This window comes from Ruditapes philippinarum, unplaced genomic scaffold (assembly GCF_026571515.1).
Source record: "Ruditapes philippinarum isolate M1 unplaced genomic scaffold, ASM2657151v2 ctg1460_1_1_1_1, whole genome shotgun sequence".
Lineage (NCBI taxonomy): Eukaryota > Metazoa > Mollusca > Bivalvia > Venerida > Veneridae > Ruditapes > Ruditapes philippinarum.
The window spans coordinates 31,837-47,754 of NW_026862756.1; positions in this window are offsets into that span (position 1 = coordinate 31,837).

Here is a 15,918-nt window from a genome sequence, read left to right on the forward strand (position 1 = left end):
ACATTACAACAACAATGTTACATATACATAATCAAGAAGTAGTAAGTATGGTAAAATACATCTACACTACAAGTTTATTTATATAATCATTTCAATATTGCCAGTCTATTCACTTACTTTAAAAAAAATCATCAATTAATCTTTACATTTTCTCCCCCTCAAAAAAAATTGTGACCTCACAATAAAATGAAAAATAGATTACTTCTTTTGAAAAACAATAGTTTAAAAAAATGTATATCCAAATATTGAATATTAAATCAGTTACAAACTACTCCAGCTCAAAAATCTTAAATCTTCATGAAAGATCTTAATCTTTGAAAAAATTTAATGTTACTTAAGGAAAACATTAATTTCCACAAATCTCAGTCATACAAAAATCTAAAATAAAATTAAGTATAAAAATATCATTAAAATCAATTATCTCAAAAATAATGAAATGTTCTATTTCAAGTCAAGTAATCTTCAATACCATTAGTCAAGAAGCAAAATCATGAAGTTCTTGAAAAGTAAATCATTATGATTAAACGCAATCATAATTACAGGAACTATTCCATTATTGAATTGATTAGTTTATGGACTGTGTCTGTATCGAGGCTGGTAAATATTCCTGAATTCATGAGAATTTCCAGTGATTCTAACTTCTTGTCTCTTGGTCTTGTGTCCATGTTCATACTGAACATATGAAAATCCTCGTATTTCTCTGGTCTTTTCCCTCTGTTAGCTCTTTTAGGTTTTGGCTCATATAGTTGTTCTGGTCTTTGGTCAAGTGATCTTACTTTTGGAATAACTACTTTATCTTGGGATTCCTCTTTGTTTACTGGAGCCACATTTTCAGTTTCTTCTTCAGGACTAGTATGTTTGACTTCTTGATTTTCTTCTTCAGGACTATTTGATATTTGTACATCTTCTTGAGCTTCTTCAGGACTATTTGATGTTTGTATGTTTTCTCGAGCTTTTTCTTCAGTAATATTTAATGGGTGTTCGTCATCTTTAATTTCTTCTTCTGACCTATCACCCTCTTTACTTTGAATCTCTTCTACATCATTATCATCATGATCTGCTATTTCTGCGTCTGTCTGTTCAGCGACAGTTTCTTCAACCTCTAGTTTATCAACATGATTGATAGTACATGGTTCCTTCTCGTCTTCCTTTGCAGCTGCATTTTCATCCTTACTCTCTCCTCCTTTCTTTACTTTCTTCGATAAGTGGGCGCCCCACCATGAAACGTAGTATCTACATTGTCATCTGAGTATTCATCATCTGAGCTTATCTTGTCTCTCTCTTTTTCTCTCCAATCTGGTAACAATGATATGGTTGAGTCATTGTCGTGAGTTGTTTTTCTAGGTTTTGGTGTAGGTCTCTAGTTCGTCCTTAGAAGTGTATGTAAAATCCACAATTAATGTAACAAAAATTACCTGATTTAATTACAAATCAAGTTTAACACTGTTAGTTGAAATCTTCTTATCAGTTCACAGCACTTCAAATATAAATCCAAATAATAAAAATATTAAAATCCTTCACTTACATTTAGTGACACAAAATTTAAACTCCGTTGGGCGCCATTTGTAACTATGGTTGTTTTAACAAATAAACGAAACCAAGTATTTCTGGGTTCTTCTTTTATTTTCTTTAAATTGTAAATGTGTCACTGTTCAAGTTCAAATACACTACAGTCTATCATAATAGTACACAGTATACAGCAGTCGAATAAAGTAGAATAATCTATAGTCAGTGACCTGCAAATACACAATAAAATCAAATGACAAATAATACAATACTGTCTTAAGCCTGAAAACTATCATGTACATAATATTACAACAACAATGTTACATATACATAATCAAGAAGTAGTAATATACATACAATGTATATCAAAATACTCTGGTGTGCCAAGTGGTCCATTAATCATCCATCACTTAATATAATCAACATTATCCATATATCTCAATATTCTATGCTGAACATAAAATACTCAATTCATACAAAAAGGTATTTACATCATAAATACAATACACAAATACATTGTTTATAAACTTACCAAGTTATGGACCTGCTCACACAAACAACAATCTCTCCCGTGAACTGTGTAGTAAACACCCTTCAACTGTTAAACTGCAATCAAAATAAGAATCATGTGCACAGGTTTCAGGAATGTGACATTGTTAAGATGTTATGTTATTATTAATAATGGTTAGAGTAAATACTGCCATTTTGAAGTACATGTACAATCGCTTTATGTCAATAAATAAAATAAGTCACAGGTGCTTACAGAAAGCATTTACTTAAATGCTAACAACTCCACATGAAGAATAAAGTATACTGCATATATGAATACATTAAACAAATAAAATACATACCAAAGTAACCCACAAATAGTTAAAACAATTCCATTCCAAAATAAATCAACATGTCTTCCACAATTATCAAACACCGCGCTCTACTTGAGTGAGTAATTTTTATCAACCAATCAGAATAGAAATAAAACCAGGGTTGAAAATAACTAAATAAATAATGAATATGGCTTAGACCACTTAATAAGACCCTGCCACATTTCAATAAAATAACTATATTTTTGAAAAGACAACGATATTTGTTTGACTGGTTTACAGAATTCATTTTTTTAAGTTTTAACCTTATAGATACGTTTTTGATTCCGTTTTTGGAACCGACCAGGTAATGTAATGTGGTATTAATAATCCATATATATCAGTATTTCTACAATATATATATGAACACTGCATTGTTTGTTTTCAATAAACGTCGCCTTGCTTTGTTCAATTTAATGTAGTCTTAACTATATGATAAAGTATAACTTTTTCTATTAGCTTATTATTGACAAACGTGAAAATTGCCTCATGTGTTTTGAACAAATTTGTTATTATACAAATCATCATAATGTTCAAAATAAAACATTCATTGTTCAATATACGTAAATGTTAGAATTGATACGTCATAGTTTTTCTATGGTATCACACAAAAACCATATAAAGTCAAAGCTTGCATAACAATAGAAATGTTACTTATGGCATTGCGAAACTTTAAAAAAAATCATTTCACAATAAGGTTTGTACCAGCTCTATATATAGTACATAACCTGATGACGTTGTAACCTTCAACATTCGTAAGTTGTAGCAGGAAAACACGGCTAAACTCAACGGAATAGTAGTAACTATGTACTTTTGCTTCGAAGTCAAAGTATTTTGAAAAATTTCAATCTATATATCGGTTATTCTGTATCTAATTTATATGGGAATCTACTTTTTCTACATGTCTGAATGATTTTATAAATAATTAAGTCGAAAGATAAAAATGGCCTATTATTTTAAACCATTCCCTACGCTTAATTTCAAGTTTTACAGTTAGACCCGATGTTCACATTCATTGCCACTTAACAGTGCAAATGAGCGGCGTATGGTCCAAGGCAAAATATAACTTCTGCCCTTAAGCCCATCTCACACAGGACACACGGCTGGCCACCCGTGTAAACCATTCATACAACCTTACTGATCGTAGCGTTATCCGAGTTACACTCTGGCCATAGGAGTGTATCCGTGTAGGCCGTGTATGATTTTTAAAACTTTAAAAAGAAAAGAACTGGTACGGATGCCATGTCCGTGTATGACCGTATAAGCGACCGTACAAGACCGCAAGAAACCGGGTGAGACCGTATATACAGCCGTATGTGAAGTTCACTCCACGACTGAGCCCAACCGTATCAAGGTTGTATATAAATCGTATGGAATCGTTCGAGACCGTCCCAAAGTCCTACATCCAACACCCGATTAACACCCGAATGTCACAAGATCACGGTACGATTCAAACGAGTGCACACACGGTTTCATTCGATCGCCATACCACCAATACGGTTCATATACGAAACATACATGGCCGACACGGTAAAGTACGGGTATACAGGGTCTCACACGGCCTCGTACGGTCTATCACGGCCTCTACGTCAGCAAGAACGGTACAAAAACACAACTACCTGCTGCCAACTTACCAAGAGTGCTTGCTTCATCACACTAGAATGTATCCAAAGAAGAAGTTTTGGACGCATTGAAGGAATACAAGAAGAGCCATTAAGGCTTACCGACCACTCAAACTTACTGAGTTTATATATAAATATATATTTTTATGTGTGTATAATTAATACTTATTCCCTTATCTAGTATATACTAATTATAAACTTATTTAAGACAAACCATATAGTTCGCCAAAGGAGAAGAATTCTATAAGACTTGTCTTTCATTCTCATCCTTTTCCATTGTGTAAAATGTTTTGTTTGTTATATATTTGTATGTATGTACATTATATATACTTTCGGGAATAAATATGTTTAAACTAAACTTACTGACCCTGATAAGCTGGAGGACCAACCGGGAATAACCGTGTCTCCCCCAATGCCAGCTCGGTGGACCCTCCAGCAACCGCTGCACAACAGAAAAAAGACACTTTCATTTTACATTGCTTCACCCTTTTATTCATTTATTGATGTTAATATTAGTTATAAAGATTGTTGACAGGTTATATGGCCTTATATATACGGCTGTTTATAAATATAACCCGAGCCGCTTATATAAGGCCATATAACCTGTCAACAATCTTTATAACGAATTTATAATACAGCAAGCATCATTTTAGAGGAATAAAGCGAGATTTCTTTATAAATCGACAGCAGCCGTGTATATAAAAATATAAATGTCACGATTATCCAATGAAAAGCGACATTATAAACGTGCAGTATTATAATGATCTATATATAAATGTTCTTCGTTGAAATTTCGAAAATTCATGAAGCCAAGTCATCAAAAAGGGTTAATTTATATCAAAACATACACAAATGTGTGATATTTCGAGCCTAACTCGAACAAAAGTCGGCGGGACCCTATGTAAACCCTGTTAAAGTCGAGTAAATCGAGTAAAAGTCGTGTTTAATCGTACCAGACCGTATTTGGAACAGTACAACAGTCGTATGTATTCGTATGCAAATCATGTTCAAACTTTGCATGACCGAGTATATCCGTGCTCAATTCGTACATACTCGTGCTATTTTCGAGACTTATTCGTGCCAACTAAACCACAAGCACGGTTGGAGCTCAAAACTAGTACCAGTCAACCCGTGTATAACTGAGTATACCGTATGGGAATCGTGTATCCAACCGTGTTTTGTGTGAGACGGGCTTTAACGAGAAACAAAAAAACTATACCTATCACTGAAGGTGATTAATACCCTCACCAACAACTTTGACGTTTGAAAAATAAGTGGTCAGAAGAAAGATTTGAACTCAACCTACAGTAAATAAAGTATCAACAGCACTGTGTACAAAGAATTATTTCAATTTATTGCAATTCCAACCAGGATCTTGATATAAGCTTGCTATACACCAAGTTTGATTACAATATCTCATTCCTAACCCTAGTAATTGTCCGGACACCAATTTTCTATTTTTAGTAACGGTGAATATGACCTTGACCCCAGGGGGTCCAGATGCAAAACCAATCGGGGTATTCATGTAAGCTTGCTATATAACAACAAGTTTGATTACAATATCTCGTTCCTTACTTAAGTTATTGTCTAGAAACTTTTTTTCTATTTTTAATAACAGTGACCTTGACCCCAGGGGGGGTCCCAATGCAATACCAACCGGGGTTTCCACATAAGGTTGTTATATACCAAGTTTGATTACAATAACTCACTCCAAACTCTAGTTATCGTCCGGAAACCATAATGTGGACGGACGGACGGACCGATAAGCTGACTCCAACATACCCCCCCCCCTAAACTTCGTTTGTGGGGGTTTAAATAGTAAATTTAAATGAAATGAAATTTTGATAGGTGATCAGAGGTTATACAGCAGCCTGCATATTACAGACCTTCCGTAAAAAGACGTAAATAGACGAAATAATGATATTATATGTCCGTAATATATTAAAGTCCTGTTGAAGAAGTTCATGGCAGTGCATCGGCCTTGTTCATGAACTTTACTTTGATTCTGAACATTACTTTTCTTACAAGAACACGATATTCTAAATATCTCTATTCTATTATTTTGAAAGTGTTGCCTAACTTATTTGAGTTGTAATCAATTTATATGACTATTTGAACAGTAAAAATATTTTATTACAATACCTCCTTGAATTGTCGTAAATATATGAAATTCCGGAAACAAAGTGATCCCTCGGAAGCATTAATCACAACAAAATAACATAAGAATTGCAGACTCGGTTTGATTGAGTCTGTACATCAGGGATAATGAATAAGTGCAACATCCCCACATTGTAAAATAATTTTTGCTCATGCATTGAGGAGGTTCATTTTAAGTGTGATTACGAAAGATAGTTCTATGTAAACGTTACTAGAGAATGCATTATTTTAGAGGTGACTGACTACGCATCGGAATAATCTCAATGACCACAAACAATTAGTCCCTTGCCTCAGATATCAAGACTCCCAAGATAAAAATTATACAAAATTCAGGAGTACAAACATTTATGACTTGTTCACCTTCAGGTGAAGTAAAAAAGACACAGTCTTATCATCTTGTCCTTAATGTAGGACAATCCCATGTTTGTTTAACAATCAAGCTTCTGAAATTAACGTCTGGGTTCGTTAAAATAACATGTTGCCCTCTTATGTCGCTGTCAAATAGAGCTTTATTAGTGTTGTAGTTCAGTATGATGGAGAATGGCAAATTAATGATAACATAACTGTACCACCTTTTATATGAATTTAACGGTTAATAGTCAACAGGAGAGTTTAAAACGGTGTCCGTAATACAATGTTAACAGCTAACCTTTGATACAAATCTTCCACGCAGTGATCTCCCCTTAGAGGATTAGATGTCTGCCATCACAACATTTTCGTCAAGATTTTCGACGATATGATATTTCAAACTTATTTTTAAAAAGTAAACACAGTTTTACTAATGTTTCATGACCGTAAGGTGTTAGATGTGAGATAAATAAAAAAAAGATATTTTCGGAAATATGAATATAATGGTGACACCAGAGCTCAAGTTATAATGCCGCTTTTTATTATAGATATAGAGCTTTATTTAACTTGCACTTTCAAGTACCGTCCATGAACAGGCTCAATCAAACCGAGCCTGCAACATTTTCAATTTTGCCGTGTTGGGCTTTCTTTAGGGATTCTGTATTTATCTATTTCAATCAAACCGAGCATGCAACATTTTCAATTTTGCCGTGTTGGGCTTTCTTTAGGGATTCTGTTTTTATCTATTTTATGATCACAACCGTGTTATTTGTGCCGTGTGGCGGCTGTTAAAAGTCTCCCCGTACATTTTATCAATGATGTCATATTTTCGATCCTTGAAGATCGTCCAGCACGACATTATTGTTTTGCTTGTGGTATTTTTAGTTTCAATTTTAAGGCATTTTCTAGTTGGGTGGTTCCAATATTCCTACTTGAATAATGTTGAAACACCCTTAGGATATGTTCCCTGCTTTCTCAATTGTCTTTTGATGTCTTATCTGTGATACGCAGGCTTCATAACCTCTGATCCCATTTCAAAATTCCATTTTATTTAGTTCCGCCCATTGTTTTCTCGTTTAGGGCACACGCTTTTTATTACTTGGGGACCATACGCTGCTTTTCATGGAATGGCACGGAAGTGTCACATTGAAAGTTCAATGATAACCGCCGTATGAACACATCTGCGGATGTTTCGAAATTCCAAATTTTACCATTTCATGTTTAAATGTTGAATTCTGCTTAAGCCGGTGCTAGGGGGCGTGGACGGTAACTTGCATTTTCCAGTACCGTCCATGAACAGGCTCAATCAAACCGAGCCTGCAACATTTTCAATTTTGCCGTGTTGGGCTTTCTTTAGGGATTCGGTTTTTATCTATTCTTTGGCGTATCCGCCATCGTGATATAAGACCATCATCACGTATTAGAGAAATACAGAATCCCTAAAGAAAGCCCAACACAACAAAAAGGCTCTGTTTGATTGAGCCCGTTTCTTTAATTTGTGTTAAGGCAGTAGCTGGTCGTGGCGTAACCGAAGCGCTGAGTTTGCTTAAATACTAGTTTAGTAAACTGACACCCGAGTCCTTAAATAATCATAAATCAATTAGATAATACCCATACACCACAAACTGTCCAAGATATATTATCAAGAATTATTTTTCAGGCACATTTTTTTTCAATTGCACATGGTTTTGAACCTTTTCGACAGGTCGAAAAATACGAGAGCTTACTTTTACATTCTGGCAGGAAAATAAATCTAGCAGATTGGGGTTTACATACAACCAAAAAATATGATAAACAAAATAGATAAATACAGAATCCCTAAAGAAAGCCCAACACGGCAAAATTGAAAATGTTGCAGGCTCGGTTTGATTGAGCCTGTTCATGGACGGTACTGGAAAGTGCAAGTTACCGTCCACGCCCCCTAGCACCGGCTTAAGCAGAACAATGGATGGACCTAAATATAATGGAATTTTGAAAGGGGATCTGAGGTTTTGAAGCAAAACATCGGTATCTGGAGACTGTACTACTATTGAGGAAGAATCAGCGTCTAGCGCATATTTTAGGGGCAATATCTCTTGTTTTTACTTCATTGCCTGCATTTCGATGCAATCAACACATGTATTTACCTTCGAAAATATCTCATCATTGCCGTCATTAACCAGAAATATTAAATATGCTTTCAGATGACATCAAACCTTTTCTTTAATATACCCTGTATAGTACTCTGCCAATCGTTCTTTATTTGTACCAATACATATAGAAATTGTTTGCAATCGTTAGGACATTGCAGGTCATCGTTATATGTATATTAGTCGAAGCAATATCTCCTCTATCTTTTTGGGTCTCTGATTTTGGGCTTAGGTTTTTTACCTTTCGGAAACAACATACTTTACTCCAGAAATCGCGCGCCTTTTCTTTAGGATGTATTTAAGAAATATTGCAGGCATACGTGTATTCATAAAATTGTTGGACAATTAACTTGCAGATATGTAACTGTATTACCGCCAAAATTACTGAAAGCAAATCTTCAAGGTTTGACATAAAATATGATAAACAAGATCAACAAGGAACGGTTGCGTTCAATGAACGCAGCCCCCACCAGACCAAAACATACTTTGTTAAATTATGTATATTTTCTTGCTTTGTAAACATGCCTATAGAAACCACTGTGTTTTCAAAAGAACATGTTTTTCTTTTTTTAGGGTCCTTGTTTTTATCTTGCTACGTGGCGTTTGAGTAAAAAACATCTTGGGCGGTTTTGAACCATCCTTTTAAATTACAAGTATCTGGAAAAATTATCCGTCGTCAGCATAATTACATAAAATTTGGCTCCTTTTTTAAAAAACATTATGTCAAAGATTTCTATATTTCCTTTGTTACATGCATTCCGGTTGCAAAGTTAGTCTTCTTGTCATACATATGTCGTCTGGACTTCGATATTTACAATCATGTTTGTTGAATTAAGTAAGATGCAACATGACAATGCAGTTAAAACACACAAGAAGTTAACGCCATCTACGAGCATTGCATACGATTCTAACTGCCGCAATTCTGGATTTGGCGACATGCCACAATAGGTATTCATGCTGTACATGTATATCCAACAAATTGTATATTCTTAATCTATTAACCTCTTTTTTTGTTTTTATAAATGAGAAAAAAACATTCAAATACAAGTAGCGATTTTATCTTTCTAACAATATGCCAATCAAATAATCAATTCCAGCAATTCCTTTATTTTTAGCCCAATTTGAATAAATGATTCAATAAGGGTTTTTTGAATATTAAGCATTGCTCGATGTTTACAGTTGTGAAAACTCTGTATATGGAGTACGTGTAGCGATATTTTCTTCTTACGCATTGCATATTTTTGGCACACCAGAATCAACGATTGAAATAAAGACTGCATCAAAATCCGAACAAAAATGGTGTAATATATTGGAAAACCAGGAGGGTAAATCACATTTCGATTTTCTTTAAACAAAACCATTGTTTTTTACAAAAGCAATGCTTCCAAAAAGTAACCTAATCATGCGTGATTAACAATTAAGGAAACAGAAAAGAACGAATTCTTTATAAAAATACGAATACCGGCACACATTTAATCGAACATTTTGAGAGATACTGTAAATGGACCGAAGCCTTATTTACTAAGAATTTTCCCTTTGCACTATGAACAAATAATAAATGGAAATCTTTGCTTGATCATAATAAGGACAAATAAAAACTTTTTTATATATCCTTCATTACTAGCCATAAGTTTTCCTGAGGTACTGTAATACATGAACGACTCAAATTAACGTCAGATGGCTATCTGATAGTAATAAAAAAATACTAATGACGAAGGCTACGGTCTTATAAAAATGTAATATTAAGTTATCACCAACCTAATGCATCATTACTTTGTAAGATAACGGTAATGAAAACTGTAATTAGGTCCTGGCACGGAATCTAATGAAGAAAATAATCAGCATGACATGTACAAGGTTTCAACATATTAAAGTATTTTGGAAATCTTAAGGTATTAGGACCCTAATGGGCACTATAAGGAACTGAAAAATTGACATCATAGGTCATATATATACCTTAAAGTACACCTGTATGCAAAATTTAAACAAAGTTTACCGTACGGTAATCAAGTTATGGCCACTTTTCTGAACTCAAGCTAGGATGTTATGAGGGCCCTTTTTAAGAAATGAGGAACCTTTAAATAATCTGCAATAACTTTCTAATGAAAAATGTTTTCCCATTAATTTTTGGTAAGAAACAAATAGTACCATTCAGCTTACAATCCACATAAAATTTATGAAATCTGTATAAAACTGTTACCCTACACCACCCATTTTTACCACGTGTCTGACCATTTTTCTACTTAGGGAGCCTAATTAAAAAAATTCTTAAAATTTACCCAAATGAGTGCCTGTTTTCAAAGTTTCCCTAAATTTTTAAAAAAGTATATTGGTTGATCTTGTAAAATATGAAATACTTTTACCGTCTAGTTTTGATTATATTACACTTTGAAAATATCAGGTATCATACTGATTACTAGATTTAGCATAATTTAGCCAATAAATACCTATATAAACTAAAAAATCAAAATTAAACACTTTTTTCTTTCCAAATGGGACATGAGAGATACATAAATAATGTTAAAAGAAAAAAAGAAAGAAAAAAAAAGTTGACCCTTCTGGGGATTGAACCCATTGCCCTCATTTTCAATTTAGTTAACAGTAGTTCTAGCCTATTTGAATACTCTTCAATGCGGAGGTAATGCATTAGGGTGCTAATACCTTACAAGGGATTAACCGCTAACGTCTTGAAAGATTTTTTGCGTTTTCTACAAAATAAAGCGTTTTTTAACATTGATATAGAATTATTTGGAAACCTCGACCGATAGGATTGATTTTGTGAAAGATACTTAAGATTTTGGATTCTGATTTATTGAATTAATGCGTGCAAGACAATAAGAATTAAACATCTTACGTGCTTTAGCAGTAATTAAGCCTTGATGAACTTTACTTTGAATATGAAACTGTTCATTCAAAGCAGTTTTGAAACAGAATCACAAAAAAGTTGACTTCCATCAGTAACAAAGTTAGACTGCATCACGGTGCGTAATCTTTTCGGGCTGATTTGGAATATTTCTCCGTTCCTGAACTGATTCGGATTTATTGCGCCGGCGTGATTAACATAGCATTGATTTTTAGCTTGACAAGGTAAGAAAATATGTAAAATAAACACATTTATATCTTTAAGTATTTGACTATTCTACTTGCATAGAACATTGCGATTTTTTAAGGGATTCATATACAACTTTATAACGTTTGTTAACGGTCTTTTATCAGTTGGAATAGAAAAATAAATTTCACATTATTTCCTTGAACATTCAAGTAGTATTTTTTACACTAGCATGAAATTGCCACAAAAGTCATTATTATCTTTGATTTGTCAGGTATTTCATTACCATTTTATAGGGAAAAACTTGATTTTTAAAATTTTATACCTTTAATATGTATATACAACTGGAGTGCCCGTTGCCTTGTTTTCCCTTAATATGAATAAATCCGAAGCCCTAAAACATTTACACGGTTGACATATAAATACGTAATACAAATTCATTCCTAGACAAATCATTTTACAAAAACCAATAAATTATCGAGGAATGATTTAGTTCTATAAAATAATCATTAAATACCTGAAAAATCAAAATCGATTTATTTCGATTCCAACTGATTAACGACCGTTAACAAACCTTATAAAGTTGTATATGAATTTCTTAAACATTGCAATAATCCGTGCAAGTAGAATTTTCAAAGACTAAAAGATGTAAATTTTTTATTTAATATATTTTCTTACCTCGTCAACCTAAATTTCATTTTATCGTAATCAAGCCGGTGCCATTAATCCAAATCAGTTCAGGAACGGGAAAATATTCCAAATCAGCCCGTAATACCACTTAAAGTTTCAGAATACTAAAGGGTAACGCTTGAATCTCGGTACTATGGATCCTTAAATACTAGAAATATAACGTATTTGGTATAAAGTATTGGGCAACTTTTAATAATGAAAGCCGTAGAAATGAAATACCCAATGAGAGCAACAAGTTGAAAAGTGCATATGAGAGTCCGGGTCTATTCAAAAGAAATTATGGAAAGACTACCATTTAATTGAAAACATATTTTGAATCAATTTCCAATGAGCTGTTTTTATTGCTTATCCGAAAAAAAATATTGTGATATCATTTTTGCTATTTTGAATCAGCCATTTACGCGTAGATAATAGTTTTTACCCAGTAAAGGCAACTCATTTTTTTCAAATTTTTTAAGTCAAATAAACGTTGGATTGAATATCAGTGTTGCAGTATATCCGTGATACGAAGGCTTCATAACCTCTGATCCCCTTTCAAAATTCCATTTTATTTAGTTCCGCCCATTGTTTTCTCGTTTAAGGCACACGCTTTTTATTACTTGGGGACCATACGCCGCTTTTCATGGAATGGCACGGAAGTGTCACATTGAAGGTTCCATGATAACCGCCGTATGAACACATCTGCGGATGTTTCTAAATTCAAAATTTTACTATTTCATGTTTAAATGATGAATTCTGCTTAAGCCGGTGCTAGGGGGCGTGGACGGTAACTTGCACTTTCCAGTACCGTCCATGAACAGGCTCAATCATACCGAGCCTGCAACATTTTCAATTTTGCCGTGTTGGGCTTTCTTTAGGGATTCTGTATTTATCTATTTTGCAATTAGTCTTATAGCCAATTTACAACAATTAAAACGCTGGAAAGCATTGGTGGCACTATACATATAATCTCACAACCTGTACCTTTCTTACATTCAGAGACCCAAACAAATTCAGCGCCTTATGTGCTTTTATTAACCCTGTGATAGCAATTTCTTTCCATTTACCGTACTATGAAATAAACTGGCCCATTAATTACCGTGCTCCGGCCAAAGATGTTTACAATTCAGCTTTAATATTGCAAAATGCACATGAAAACTTCACATTCCTGCGTAACTGGCTATACCCGGTGCAATTTCCTTTTTTTTTTTTCATATTTTGTTTGTATTTGTACACTTTTTCATGTAGAATTATACTATTAAAAAGAATGAAATTATGAAACAATTTTCACGCAACGCTTTTTTTTAGCTCACCTGACCACGAAGTGGTCAAGGTGAGGTATAGTGATGGGGCTATGTCCGGCGTCTGTCGTCGTGCGTCAACAATTGGGTTGTTAACAGTCTAGCAGTCATAGTTTTGATTGGATCATCATCAAACTTTGTCAGAATGTTTATCTCAATGAAATACAGATCGAGTTCGAAGATGGGTTATCTCCGATCAAAAACTAGGTCACAGGAGCTAAAAATAGAAAAAGCTTTTTAACACTCTAGTGGCTGCAGTTTTCATCCAAATATTTTTGAAATTTGTCAGGAAGTTTGTTTTTATGATTTCTATGTCAAGTTCGAAGATTGGTCATCTCCGGTCAAAAAATAGGTCACAGGAGCTGAAAAAAAGAAAAAGCTTGTAAACACTCTAGAGGCTGCAGTTTTCATCCAAATATTCGGAAATTTGTCAGGAAGGTTGTTTTGATGATATCTAAGTCAAGTTCGAACTCAAGATTGGTCATCTCCGGTCAAAAACTAGGTCACAGGAGCTAAAAATAGAAAAAGCTTGTTAACACTCTAGTGGCTGCAGTTTTCATCCAAATATTCTGGAAATTTGTCAGAAAGGTTGCTTTGATGATATCTAGGTCAAGTTTGAATATGGGTCATGTCCGGTCAAAACTAGGTCACAGGAGCTAAAAATAGAAAAAGCTTGTTAACACTCTAACGGTTGCAGTTTTCATCCAAACATCCTGGAAAATTGACCGGAAGATTGTTTTGATGATTTCTAGGTCAAGTTTGAAGATGGGTCATCTCCGGTCAAAAACTAGGTCACAGGAGCTAAAAATATGAAAAGCTTGATAACACTCTAGTGTCTGCAGTTTTCATCTAAATATTCTGGAAATTTGACAAGAAGGTTGTTTTGATGATATCTAAATCAAGTTTGAAGATGGGTCATGTCCGGTCAAAAACTACGTCACTGGAGCTTAAAATAGAAAAAGCTTGTTTACACTCTAGGGACTGGTCAAAAACTACGTCACAGGACTCTAACACTAACATTAACACTCTAGGGGCTGCAGTTGTCATCCAAATATTCTGGAAATTTTTCAGGAAGGTTGTTTTGATAATTTCTAGGTCAATTTCGAAGATTGGTTATCTCCGGTCAAAAACTAGGTCATATGAGCTAAAAATAGAAAAAGTTTGTTAACACTCTAGTGGCTACAGTTTTGATTCAAATATTCTGGAAATTTGTCAGGAAGGTTGTTTTGATAATTTTTAGGTCAATTTCGAAGATTAGCTATCTCCGGTCAAAAACTAGGTCATATGAGCTAAAAATAGAAAAATGTTTGTTAACACTCTAGTGGCTACAGTTTTGATTCAAATATTCTGGAAATTTGTCAGGAAGGTTGTTTTGATGATTTCTAGGTCAAGTTTGAATATGGGTCGTGTCCGGTCAATAATAAGGTCACTTTGCCCAAATATGGAAAAACCCTTTTAACACACTAGAGGTCACATGTTTGACTCAGTTGTCATCAAACTTGGCCATGATGCTTGTCTAAGACATTGCTTAGATGCGGTTGTGTCAGGTGAGCGATCCAGGGCCATCATGGCCCTCTTGTTTAGGTTAACATGTCCATTAACTATGTTGATTAATGGTATTTCATTCCGACTTTATTCACCATTATTACAATAAAACGAAATCAAACGTAAAATTGCAAAAGTAGACATCTCACTTTTTAACTGACTTGCTAGACATCCTAATTACTTTATAGTTATGACACGCTATATCGTCATTATATTCCATTTCTAAGATGAGATTATCAGAAACTTTATTGCCAGCCTTTTAAAACTTCAGGAAAAAATTAGTACATCTTTTATATCACAGAAACCATGGTAGATAATTATATGGTAATGTTTCTCCACTAATAAAAGAAACATAAATACAAATCTATGAAATAAAATTTATTTTTGTCAGATTTGATAAAACAACATCTTTAAAAGAGATTATATGTGAAAAACGAAATCTGATGAAATTAGGCAACCAAATCTTCCAATTAGATGTAGTTCAATAGCAGGCCACTATTGCATTAATATACATATAAATGTTTTATAAATTTTATCAGTTATGCTCGTAAAAGTAGAAAACATCTTTAAAACGTTAAGACCAGGTGCAATCATTTCATGAAGTTGATGTTCACAAGTGAAATAATTTTGTTTTGAGGAAACACAATTGCTGTATATTTAAAGTCATTTTGACTGAATTTAGGCATGCGAAATGCAATGATCTCTTTCAAGATCATTTTAATTATTGACGCT